At 32.2% G+C, this 11,637-nt stretch overlaps 5 non-coding genes across 5 annotated transcripts; all 5 read left to right on the forward strand.

The window, feature by feature from the left end:
- The first annotated feature begins 1,733 nt into the window (after positions 1-1,733).
- Positions 1,734-1,875, forward strand: LOC117680808 (U4 spliceosomal RNA). The gene has a single exon (XR_004595727.2). It is a non-coding gene; the product is annotated as a U4 spliceosomal RNA (small nuclear RNA).
- A 1,192-nt stretch (positions 1,876-3,067) lies between these two features.
- On the forward strand, positions 3,068-3,206 carry LOC117680816 (U4 spliceosomal RNA). The gene has a single exon (XR_004595735.1). It is a non-coding gene; the product is annotated as a U4 spliceosomal RNA (small nuclear RNA).
- Positions 3,207-4,228: 1,022 nt separating this feature from the next.
- LOC136274205 (U4 spliceosomal RNA) lies at positions 4,229-4,367 on the forward strand. The gene has a single exon (XR_010712527.1). It is a non-coding gene; the product is annotated as a U4 spliceosomal RNA (small nuclear RNA).
- Positions 4,368-9,561: 5,194 nt separating this feature from the next.
- Positions 9,562-9,700, forward strand: LOC117680805 (U4 spliceosomal RNA). The gene has a single exon (XR_004595724.1). It is a non-coding gene; the product is annotated as a U4 spliceosomal RNA (small nuclear RNA).
- A 1,019-nt stretch (positions 9,701-10,719) lies between these two features.
- On the forward strand, positions 10,720-10,858 carry LOC117680813 (U4 spliceosomal RNA). The gene has a single exon (XR_004595732.2). It is a non-coding gene; the product is annotated as a U4 spliceosomal RNA (small nuclear RNA).
- Positions 10,859-11,637: the final 779 nt, after the last annotated feature.

Raw genomic sequence — 11,637 nt, forward strand, 5'->3', positions numbered from 1 at the left:
TGATGGTGTGAGGTACTTTAGGAAGGAGTGGATGGACTACCAGGTTATTGTATCAGGCAAGTGGGGGGGGGGCAGACTCGTCTAAAAAAATCTTGACAAGCAAAAAAAAAAAAAAAAAGAAAAGAAAAGCAAAAGAAAGGAAAAAAGGTTATTTTCCAAAATCCTGAAAATCCAAATCCGTGGGAGGAGGGGGGGGGGGGGGGAGGGAGTATACCTTTTACCTTCAATTTCACTATTTATTTCGTTATTTTCAATTCAATTCTTTACATGGTCCCATAAAAGTGGGTGGAGGGAGGGGGCAACTCCATGTTAATTCAATTTTTGGATGTAAATTTAAGAAAAAACTCCAAGGTACTTTAGGAAGGAGTGGATGGATTACCAGGTTCTTGTGTGGTACTGTAGCATCTTCTTGGTTTGTGCTGCTTTGTTCTTGGTCTCTAATGATGTGAGGTACTTTAGAAAAGAGTGGATGGATTACCAGGTTATTGTATAGCATTTTCTTGGTATGTGCTGCTTTATTCCTGGTCCTTGATGGTGTGAGGTACTTTAGGAAGGAGTGGATGGACTACCAGGTTCTTGTGTGGTACTGTAGCATCTTCTTGGTATGTGCTGCTTTGTTCCTTGTCCTTGATGATGTGAGGTACTTTAGGGAGGAGTGGATGGACTACCAGATTCTTGTGTGTTACTGTAGCATCTTCTTGGTGTGTGCTCCTTTGTTCCTGGTCCTTGTTGGGGTAAGATTAGGGTGGATGGAATGTTTACCGTATGGCTACAGATCATTGCATGATAACACGGTGAGCTACATCGTTTACTACAATATCTTACAACGCCATACACTTTTTGGTTGATTTCATTCATCTTGAAAGGGTATAAATTGTGTTTCCCATTGAATAAACATAACCCAGTTATGAATAGTGTGTCTGTTTATTTAACAGATTTTACAAAAATCGATCTAAAATAAAATATATATCGTTTTTACAAAACAAATGTTAAAAAAATGATTTTACCTTCTCCCAATGGATCCATGGCTGAATTCATTCAAAGCATCGGAGATCTTATCCTTTGTGTGAAAGGTTAAGCAAGACTCGCGCCATAATATCGCATTCATAATTTTTACTCAGTGGACGAGTCCAACTTGGGATCATTTTATAGCGCTTTACTACATGTATAATGAGAATAATAGTACCCCGAAACACACCTGTGTGCAAATGCAGCTTTATTTGAAAAATAAAAACCTTTCCTGTTACTTTCTTTTGCTTGGAAAGGCTTTTGATCAGTTGATTTTGTCTTCTTGATATAACAAATACAAGAAGATGGATGAATAAGGCGTGTAAATTGCCTATATGAGGATAGATAAGATACTATAAAATCAAAATCTGAACAAATCTCATAAATTTTTTTGTAAATTATCGAAAACACTGTATATTTACCATAACATCGATTTATGATCCTTAAATATGATAAATATGGAAGTAATATTTGGAAGTTGATTTAAACTGGCGTATGCGTGTCAAAACCTTCAAATCGTGTAATTTTTAGAACTTCAATGGTGCCTTTTCTTTCATAGAAAGGGTCTGAGCTCCATATTTTCTGTCAGGTTTAGAGGAAATCAAACCGATTTCAATCAACAGAAACGTGGAGAGACAAAAATTTATTGCTTCTTGAATCTTTATGCTTCTAATGGAATAATTTTGTTTATTCTGGCAAGATTTTTGAAAAGCCGTTACTTGTGGATGTTAGTAGTGGCGGTACCATAGCTGATGAGGTTAATCCGATCGCGAAGCGTGGTTTTTGCTAGTTGAAAACTATACCCAATACCCCGCGCAGTGGCCTGAAACATGGCCGCTAGCGCAATTTTTGTTAAGTCCTATGGAAGCAAAAACATGTACCATCTATAAACAAGTAGAAAGGTTTTATCATTTGATTATCAACCCATTATTTAGGGTAAATAATTTGGGGCTTCAAATTGTTCATCCAAATCTCCAAAAAAAGCATTTGTACAATGCTACTTTTGTAGACACACTCTTTCGGTCTGTATATTCTCACCTGCACTCGGAAATGTTTGGTGTTTTGAAGAAGCAAATATGGACAAGGTTGATTCATTATTTATGCATAAAATATATTTGATGGTAAAGACCTAGTAAGTTGTCAAAACTTGAGTCCGAACCATTTGTATATGCATCTTGTATATAGGTATACAATAAAATATGTTCAAAATTTCAAATCATTATTTAATAAACTATAATGAGTTCGATGCCTTTCATATCAACAGTTCTACCAAAATGAAAATAATATCAAACAGAAAAGTCCTCAACGGCGTTCACTCTCCATGTTTCTACGAAATTAACTAAACATTATTTTGTCCTAGGTATGTTTTACAGAGTTGTAGGTCCACGGTGTGACAATATATAAAAAAATATAATTCTTTATTATTGGAGCAGATGCCTATAAACATTCAGAATCTTCGTTTAGTAACAGTTTGTCTAAAAAAAACAAAGTATTATGTTATTGTGCTACTCTTTGACTCGTTTATGCATGATTGATATGGATAATGCGATAAAATTTTAACATTTTCGTTATTTTTATTGTCAAATTGTCATCGTATTTTTCATTGTAAGAACAAAAACTGTGTAGCTATTGGTGTGAGAAATTGTTTTACTGGTGAAAATTCAACATTAGGTATCTACTTTGTTTATTAAGGTTTAAATAACATTATAAAATTAGTTTTTATAGTGTAGTAAACTAAGTTATCATAATTGAGTGAATGTAATGAAAAACAACTTTCATTTCTTTGAATAGGGTTGACACTTCATTACCTCCCTTTTTGACTTACCTTTGACCTACGTTTCTAGTAATCTATTTATTTAACTAGATTGTTAAGTTTTAATTCATTCAAATGAAGAAACATTCTCTTTTGTTTTTGGATTCATCTAGCTAGATCCATATTATAGAAATTCACTTTATATTTGACGCAACAAAGCGGGAACTAGTAAGGCAAAAATTGCTAAACACCACATTAGCAAACAATGATTATTCTATAAACCAAACTCCGTCCCCTTTGATGGTTAGCTTTGCGCAGTGGCGGTACCATAGCCGATGAGGTTAATCCGAGGCGTGGTTATTGCTAGTTGAAAACTATACCCAATATCCCGCGCAGTGGCCTGAAACATGGCCGCTAGCGCAATTTTTGATAGCTCCCACGGGAGCAAACCCAAATTATCACGAAGGTCGTTTATATGATTATAAGGTCAGTATCAATGTGAAAAATTCAGGGCGAAGCATCTCCAAAAGAAGCTTTTGTACAATGCTACTTTCGTAAACACACACTCTTTTCGATCTGTATTCTCGCATGCACTCGAATTTTCAGTTAGATTAAGGATGCAAATATGAACATAACTGGTTCATAAACTGAAGGAGTTCGTTGTCTTTCATCATTAAAAAACCATTTCTAGCAGAATATGTTCTGCGTTCACTTTCCATGTTTCCATGAGATAAAATAAACACTATTTCTTTCTGATGTTTTGCGGGGTTGTAGGTCAACGGTGTTACAATATATAGAATATGTAATAATGTATTATTGGAACAGATGGCTGTTAATATTCACAGTGTCCGATTAGTAACAGATTGTCTGAAAAACAAGGTATATGTTATTGTGCTTCCCCTTGGCATGTTTCATGCACGATTGATATGCAGTATTGGATAAAATATTTTAATAATTTTAAATTTTATAATATTTTCGCTATTTTTATTATCAAATTTTTGTCTTGTTTTTCATTGTCCGAATGAAAACTGTGAGCTATTGGTGTGCAGAAATTGTTTTAATGGTGAAAATTCAAAATTAGATATCTACTTTTTTTATAAAGGTTAAAATAACATCGTGAACTAATTTAGTATAGTGTAGTAAACTAAGTTGTTATAGTGCAGTGAATGTAATGAAAAACAACTTTCATTTCTTTGTATAGGTTTAACACTGATTTTATTACCTCCCTTTTCAACGTGCCACAAACGTTTCTGTCATCTCTTTATTCAATTTGATTTTAAAAGCTTTAGATCATCCAAAAGAAATAAATACACTTTTGTTTTTGATTTATCTTGCTAGATCCATATTATAGAAATTCATCTTATATTTGATCCAACAGATTGAGAGATAGTAAGGCAATAATCGCTAAACACCACGATAGCAAACAATGACTATTCTATATAATAAACTCAATCCTCTCCAGGAATTAGCTTTGCGCAGTGGCGGTACCATAGCCGATGAGGTTAATCCGAGGCGTGGTTATTGCTAGTTGAAAACTATACCCAATACCCCGCGCAGTGGCCTGAAACATGGCCGCTAGCGCAATTTTTGATAGCTCCCACGGGAGCAACAAAACAATTATAAATAAAAAGAAACGCTTCAATTTGTTTAATTCCACCTTCTAGTAAGGTGGAGGAGGAATTGAGAGGCATCTCCAAAGGATATCATCGTAAGACGCAACCTTCGTAGACATTCACTCTTTTTTGTTTTTCGTCATCTCGTATACATTTGGAAGTTGGTTTGCATAAGCTAATCGTCCAAGGAAATGGAGGATTGCACATTCATGCAGATATGATTATATACTTTATTCCTTGGATTGATAAACTTTTACGTCTTTGTTTCTTAATTAATCTGATTACCGGCAGTTCTACCTTATTGAAAATATAGGAAACAAAACATCCTTCTCGTTCCATGTTTCTAAGATAGGGAAAAAAATTTGTTCTTATGTTTAACAAGGTTCTAGATTTACAGTTTGAAAAGAAATGCGTGATTACACTTTCTAAAAACTAAAAACTTTTGATAATGAACATTAATGTCTCTTGCGTTACTGATCACACTTACATGCATTATCAATATAAGTAAATCATGCAATAAACTTAATACGTTTTCGTTAGTTTTATTGTCAAATATTTATTTTAAATTTCATTTTAAAAGCAAAAATGTCCTTCTTTGTCTGCAGGTTTGTTATACTCGTGAAAATACAATTGTAAGTGTCTAATTAAAATTAATAATGCAATGAGAGGAAAACAGATAACATGTTCTTGTACATGTCTTTCAATAGCTATTTAAAACACAAATAAATGCGCTTTGAACTGCCTTTTGAAAATGTCCATTGTTAGGATAAGATTAAGGAAAGCTGATGAGTGGATATTTTTGGTTCCACTATATCTTTTTCTTCCTCAGAAACAATTTCCACGTCATGGTTTATTTAAGTCAATATACCATGATATTATTTTGAGACACAATGTTGTCGTTCTGGAATTTTAGTTTTTCTGTTTTTGGATAATTATACATCTCACTAAGGTCGACGTTGGGTGTAAATAATAAATGTTTTAAATAAGGCTCACTTCTTTGGTATTAAATTCCAGTCTTTAAGGATTACGTTTACTCAGGGGCGGAAAAAAAATCCACTAATAGGAACGAAAAACTACTTATTTTTCACTTTTAAATAACTAGGTCAATGACCTAAATTTTCTGCAAGTGACCTCTAAATGTTTTTTTGAAAAAATTGTCAAAATTGTCCACAATTTTCAAGGTATTCTTTATTTTTTAAATATTAAAAATAATAAAACAATTGGTAGGTTTGGAAATGATAAAATACGAATAGCTTTAAATGAATCGATTTAAGCTCATATTTTAAGTTTAATTTAGTCCGAATTTCCTCTATCAATTTCCAAAATTATACCCATTTTTGGTCGAGTTTTACAAAAAACTGACTAATAGGAGCTCCAAACCATTGATTGCCTAATACTGTTTTTTTATTGTCTGTATTATGTTGTCATTAACATTATATAAGGTCAATGATCAAAATTTCGACATATTTTATCTTGAATCGATTTTATGAATTTTAAAGATTTTTCCAATCGCGTGCCAGCCAGTGATATAAATTTAAAGACGAGTAAATACAACTATAAAATATGTAAAATGATATGAAAAAACATATAAAAACTTAACTTTTGTAATTACACTGCAACAGAAAGTTTTTAAGAGAAAATAAGAAAATGAAATTATTAGTCCGAATTTCCTCTGTTTCAATTTCAAACTACCTTTGTCGAAGCATATCTTCCTCTAATAAACATATCATGGATATCAATATCGATATTTGTTAATAACGTTGTTATTTTGTTTTTTTAAACACTTTTGGACTTCAGATATTAAACTTTGTAAAAATATTTTTTAAAATCTCAAACCCTGAGTAAACGTAATCGTTAAACAATCATATTGGCAAATTCATGTTCTTCCTCTGACTCTTTTGCTCTTCGTTTTTTTAAAATTTAGTTTGTTTTTTCTTTGTTAAAAAAATTGATCTGTATCTTATCAAGCACGAGGACTCCTGTCACACGTTCAAGTCTGTATAAATTCTTAAGACAAAGATTGTTTTAAATAATTTTATTTTTACATATGAGATCACTGGTATATAAAAATATACCACAACAAAAATATCTTTAAAGTTTAAACATGTGCTTAAAGAGTACAATAAACAGATAGACTTGATTACATTGATTACAAATAACAATGTGCAAATCATGTAATTTACTCAAACTTTTATATATCACCTCAATCCAACTTGGTTCAATGCATTTGTCTCAATAAGAAATAGAAAACCAGCCGTCTCAGTTTCCATATTGTTGTAAGTTTTCCAAATACAAAAAATTAGAATAAGAAAACCAGTGTCTATGTTGACATATTCCTATAAGCATTATAATTACAAAAATACATATACCAGTATCTGTGTAAGATAATTATTATACATATATTACTAAGTAATCCTATGATACAAAAGGAATACGAACACCTGAATGTTAGCTTACATAGTATTGTATGAAATACGGTATGTGTTCAGCATTATGGACAGTACTAAATTTAATGAAAAAGATTACGTAAATTGGATTAATTATTTTAATAAATACATGTGTAAGTTAACTGTTGGTGAAAACAATGAATGGTGTTCGTGTGAGAATGTTCTTGAATATAAATGCATCTTTATCTGATCAGTGAAGAATATGAGAGGTACTGGAGCACCTGAGCTGGTGTAACCCAAAACCAATTTTTTAAATCGCATCACCTGAGATATCGATGTATTCCAAATATCCGACGCATCACAAACAAAATTTGTTAAAGAGTAACCAAATAACAATGGAATGTGAAATAACATTAACGTATATTGCTATCTATCATAAGAATGGCGCGGTTCTAAATTAACTCCTAAACCATTCGTATACAACAAAACACAAAATAAAAGGTAAAACCAAAAATTTCATTTAAAGAGGTGTGTAGATTTTTGTCTGTTGTAATTTTGCAATCATTTCATAGATGATGTGTTAATGATAAAAACACATTTAAATATTTGTCCAAAAGCCTAGAAAACGGATACACAATTCAAAAGTAGTAAAATATATGGGATCAATGTCAGCCTTTCATTGTAAAAATGAGATGGCGACTGAGGACCAAAAATGCATTGACAGTGGCATGTCCATATATAAAAGTTTAACCTTAATTTAAATATTAATTTTCTTTTTACAATAAGATTCCAAGTACCCTAACAATAAAAAGGTTTGTCACGGTCGCCATTTTGATTTTTTAGACCGACTTATCTGACACGATTTTCTTGCAGCGATTCATGCAAAATTAATTGGTAAAAATAAATCCGTTCGCCACTTACTAATTTTTGTGTAAACTCGAACATCACCTACACGAATTACGATACAACCGCTCCGTTCATTAAAAATCATTCTCCGAAAATCAGAGACATAATTAACAGAGATTGGCAACTTCGCAATTAGCGTGTAATGTTACGGGAGCAACCTTACTTTGAGCACTACAAGTGCAACAGGAATCTTGTATTAGTCATTAAATTTTAACCTGATATTGAACATGAACCTGTCAATATGTTTAAGCATGTTTTATTTATGAAACATCTACAAAAACTCTTTATTTAGCTTTTAGATTACTTTTTTGAAACTTATTGACTTTTCACAAAATAATGGTAATGCATTACTTTATTCATGTAATGGTAATGTAATGCATTATACTTAAAGAAAATGAAGTAATGGTAATGGTAATTTAATGCCCTAATTCATGAAAAATGGTAATGTAATGCATTACTTAACAATGTAATTCACTCCAAGCCTGATTCCAACTAAACCGGACAACATGAACATTAATATTTAACTTGGTTCTTCAATCGATAAGATTGTATATTTTATTTATTGTATTGATCACCCAAAATGTATAATCTACATGTATATAGATTTTGCCTACAGTCCATTCTTCAAAATTTAAATCCAGTTTAATTAATTAAAGAGCCAACGAACGAGAAGGCAAATTCAGCCTTGTGTACACAATTCCTTCAGAGACGAATAGCAGTCATACCGCAAGTAGACTGGAAGCCAATGAAACACCTATTTAATATGTAAGACATCTTTGTATAATCCGTCCTGATTTTAACTTCGGCTTGCGCATGAAATTTCGGTAGTATTCAGGTGAAAGATTGTCAAAATAAAATTCACGACTTTTCAAAATTGGCACATTGCGTTTGGGAACTTTACTTTCGATTCAACCTTCAACCACTTCTATTGATTAATGAGTTTGTACACCAACTGAATCGTCAACGAAGTTGTGCATTCAGTTACGTAACTCATTCCACATTTGAACCCGAGAAAGAATATTTTGATCAATAAACTATTTGTTTATTTTCTAAATAAAATTTGGTTTATACACAGAGGCCTTAAAAAGATTTAATGCGTGTTTTTATAATGTATATTTACTGAAATGCATGAAAACTTTCTGCACTATTTTCTTACGCGCAGACTCAATTCATGTGTTCTACGCGTGCCTTCCGGCTTGAGACCTCGGCTGACAGTAAACTAATAGACGGGGTCACGTGACCCCGTCTAAAAATGTAATTCTTTATTATTGGGGCAGATGCCTATAAACATTCAGAAACTTCGTTTAGTAACAATTTGTCTATAAAAAAAACCAAAGTATTATGTTATTGTGCTACTCTTTGACTCGTTTATGCACGATTGATATGGATTATGCGATAAAATTTTAACATTTTCGTTATTTTTATTGTCAAATTGTCATCGTATTTTTCATTGTAAGAACAAAAACTGTGTAGCTATTGGTGTGAGAAATTGTTTTACTGGTGAAAATTCAAAATTAGGTATCTACTTTGTTTATTAAGGTTTAAATAACATTATAAAATTAGTTATTACAGTGAAGTAAAGTTAATGTAATGAAAAACAACTTTCATTTCTTTGAATAGGGTTGACACGGATTTCATTACCTCCCTTTTTGACGTACCACGAACGTTTCTAGTAATCTACTAGTATTTATTTAACTAGATTGTTTAGTTTTAATTCATTCAAAAGAAGAAACATTCACTTTTGTTTTTGGATTCATCTAGCTAGATCCATATTATAGAAATTCATCTTATATTTGACGCAACAGATTGGGAAATAGTAAGGCAAAAATTGCTAAACACCACATTAGCAAACAATGATTATTCTATAAACCAAACTCCGTCCCCATTGATAGTTAGCTTTGCGCAGTGGCGGTACCATAGCCGATGAGGTTAATCCGAGGCGTGGTTATTGCTAGTTGAAAACTATACCCAATACCCCGCGCAGTGGCCTGAAACATGGCCGCTAGCGCAATTTCTGATAGCTCCCACGGGAGCAACAAAGGAGAAAGGTCGTTTATTTGATTATAAAGTCAGTATCTATGTGAAAAATTTAGGGCGAAGCATCTCCAAAAGAAGCATTTGTACAATGCTACTTTCGTAGACACACTCTCTTTTCAAACTGTATTCTCGCATGCACTCGGATTTTCAGTTAGATTAAGGATGCAAATATGAACATAACTGGTTCATAAACTGATGGAGTTCGTTGTCTTTCATCATTAAAAAAATTTCTAGCAGAATATGTTCTAAACGGCGTTCACTTTCCATGTTTCCATGAGATAAAATAAACACTATTTCGTTCTGATGTTTTGCGGGGTTGTATGTCAACGGTGTGACAATATATAGAATATGTAATAATGTATTATTAGAACAGATGGCTGTTAATATTCACAGTGTCCGATTAGTAACAAATTGTCTGAAAAACAAGGTATCTGTTATTGTGCTTCCCCTTGGCATGTTTCATGCACGATTGATATGCAGTATTGGATAAAATATTTTAATAATTTTCAATTTTATAATATTTTCGTTTTCTTTATTATCAAATTTTTGTCTTGTTTTTCATTGTCCGAATGAAAACTGTGAGCTTTTGGTGTGCAAAAATTGTTTTAATTGTGAAAATTCAAAATTAGGTATCTACTTTTTTTATAAAGGTTAAAATAACATCGTGAACTAATTTAGTATAGTGTAGTAAACTAAGTTGTTATAGTGCAGTGAATGTAATGAAAAACAACTTTCATTTCTTTGTAATGGTTTAACACTGATTTTATTAACTCCCTTTACAACGTGCCACAAACGTTTCTCTCATCTCTTTATTCAATTTGATTTTAAAATCTTTAGATCATCCAAAAGAAATAAATACACTTTTGTTTTTGATTTATCTTGCTAGATCCATATTATAGAAATTCATCTTATATTTGATACAACAGATTGGGAGATAGTAAGGCAATAATCGCTAAACACCACTATAGCAAACAAAGATTATTCTATATAATAAACTCCGTCCTCTTCAGGAATTAGCTTTGCGCAGTGGCGGTACCATAGCCGATGAGGTTAATCCGAGGCGTGGTTATTGCTAGTTGAAAACTATACCCAATACCCCGCGCAGTGGCCTGAAACATGGCCGCTAGCGCAATTTTTGATAGCTCCCACGGGAGCAACAAAACAATTATAAATAAAAAGAAACGCTTCAATTTGTTTAATTCCACCTTCTAGTAAGGTGGAGGAGGAATTGAGAAGCATCTCCAAAGGATATCATCGTAAGACGCACCCTTCGTAGACATTCGCTCTTTTTTGTTTTTCGTCATCTCGTATACATTTGGAAGTTGGTTTGCATAAGCTAATCGTCCAAGGAAATGGAGGATTGCACATCCATGCAGATATGATTATATACTTTATTCCTTGGATTGATAAACTTTTACGTCTTTGTTTCTCAATTAATCTGATTACCGGCAGTTCTACCTTATTGAAAATATAAGAAACAAAATATCCTTCTCGTTCCATGTTTCTAAGATAGGGAAAAAATAAATTGTTCTTATGTTTAACAAGGTTCTAGATTTACAGTATGAAAAGAAATCCGTGATTACACTTTTTAAAAGCTAAAAACTTTTGATAATGAACATTAATATGTCTCTTGCGTTACTGCTCAAACTTACATGCATTATCAATATAACTAAATCATGCAATAAACGTATTACGTTTTCGTTAGTTTTATTGTCAAATATTTATTTAAAATTTTTATTGTAAAAGCAAAAACTTCCTTCTTTGTCTGCAGGTTTGTTATACTCGTGAAAATACGGTACAATTGTAAGTGTCTAATTAAATAAAAATTAATAATGTAATGTGAGGAAAACAGATCACATGTTCTTGTACATGTCTTTCAATAGCTATTTAAAACACAAATAAATGCGCTTTGAAATACCTTTTGAAAATGTCC

The sequence above is a fragment of the Magallana gigas genome, chromosome 3, assembly GCF_963853765.1.
Source record: "Magallana gigas chromosome 3, xbMagGiga1.1, whole genome shotgun sequence".
NCBI lineage: Eukaryota > Metazoa > Mollusca > Bivalvia > Ostreida > Ostreidae > Magallana > Magallana gigas.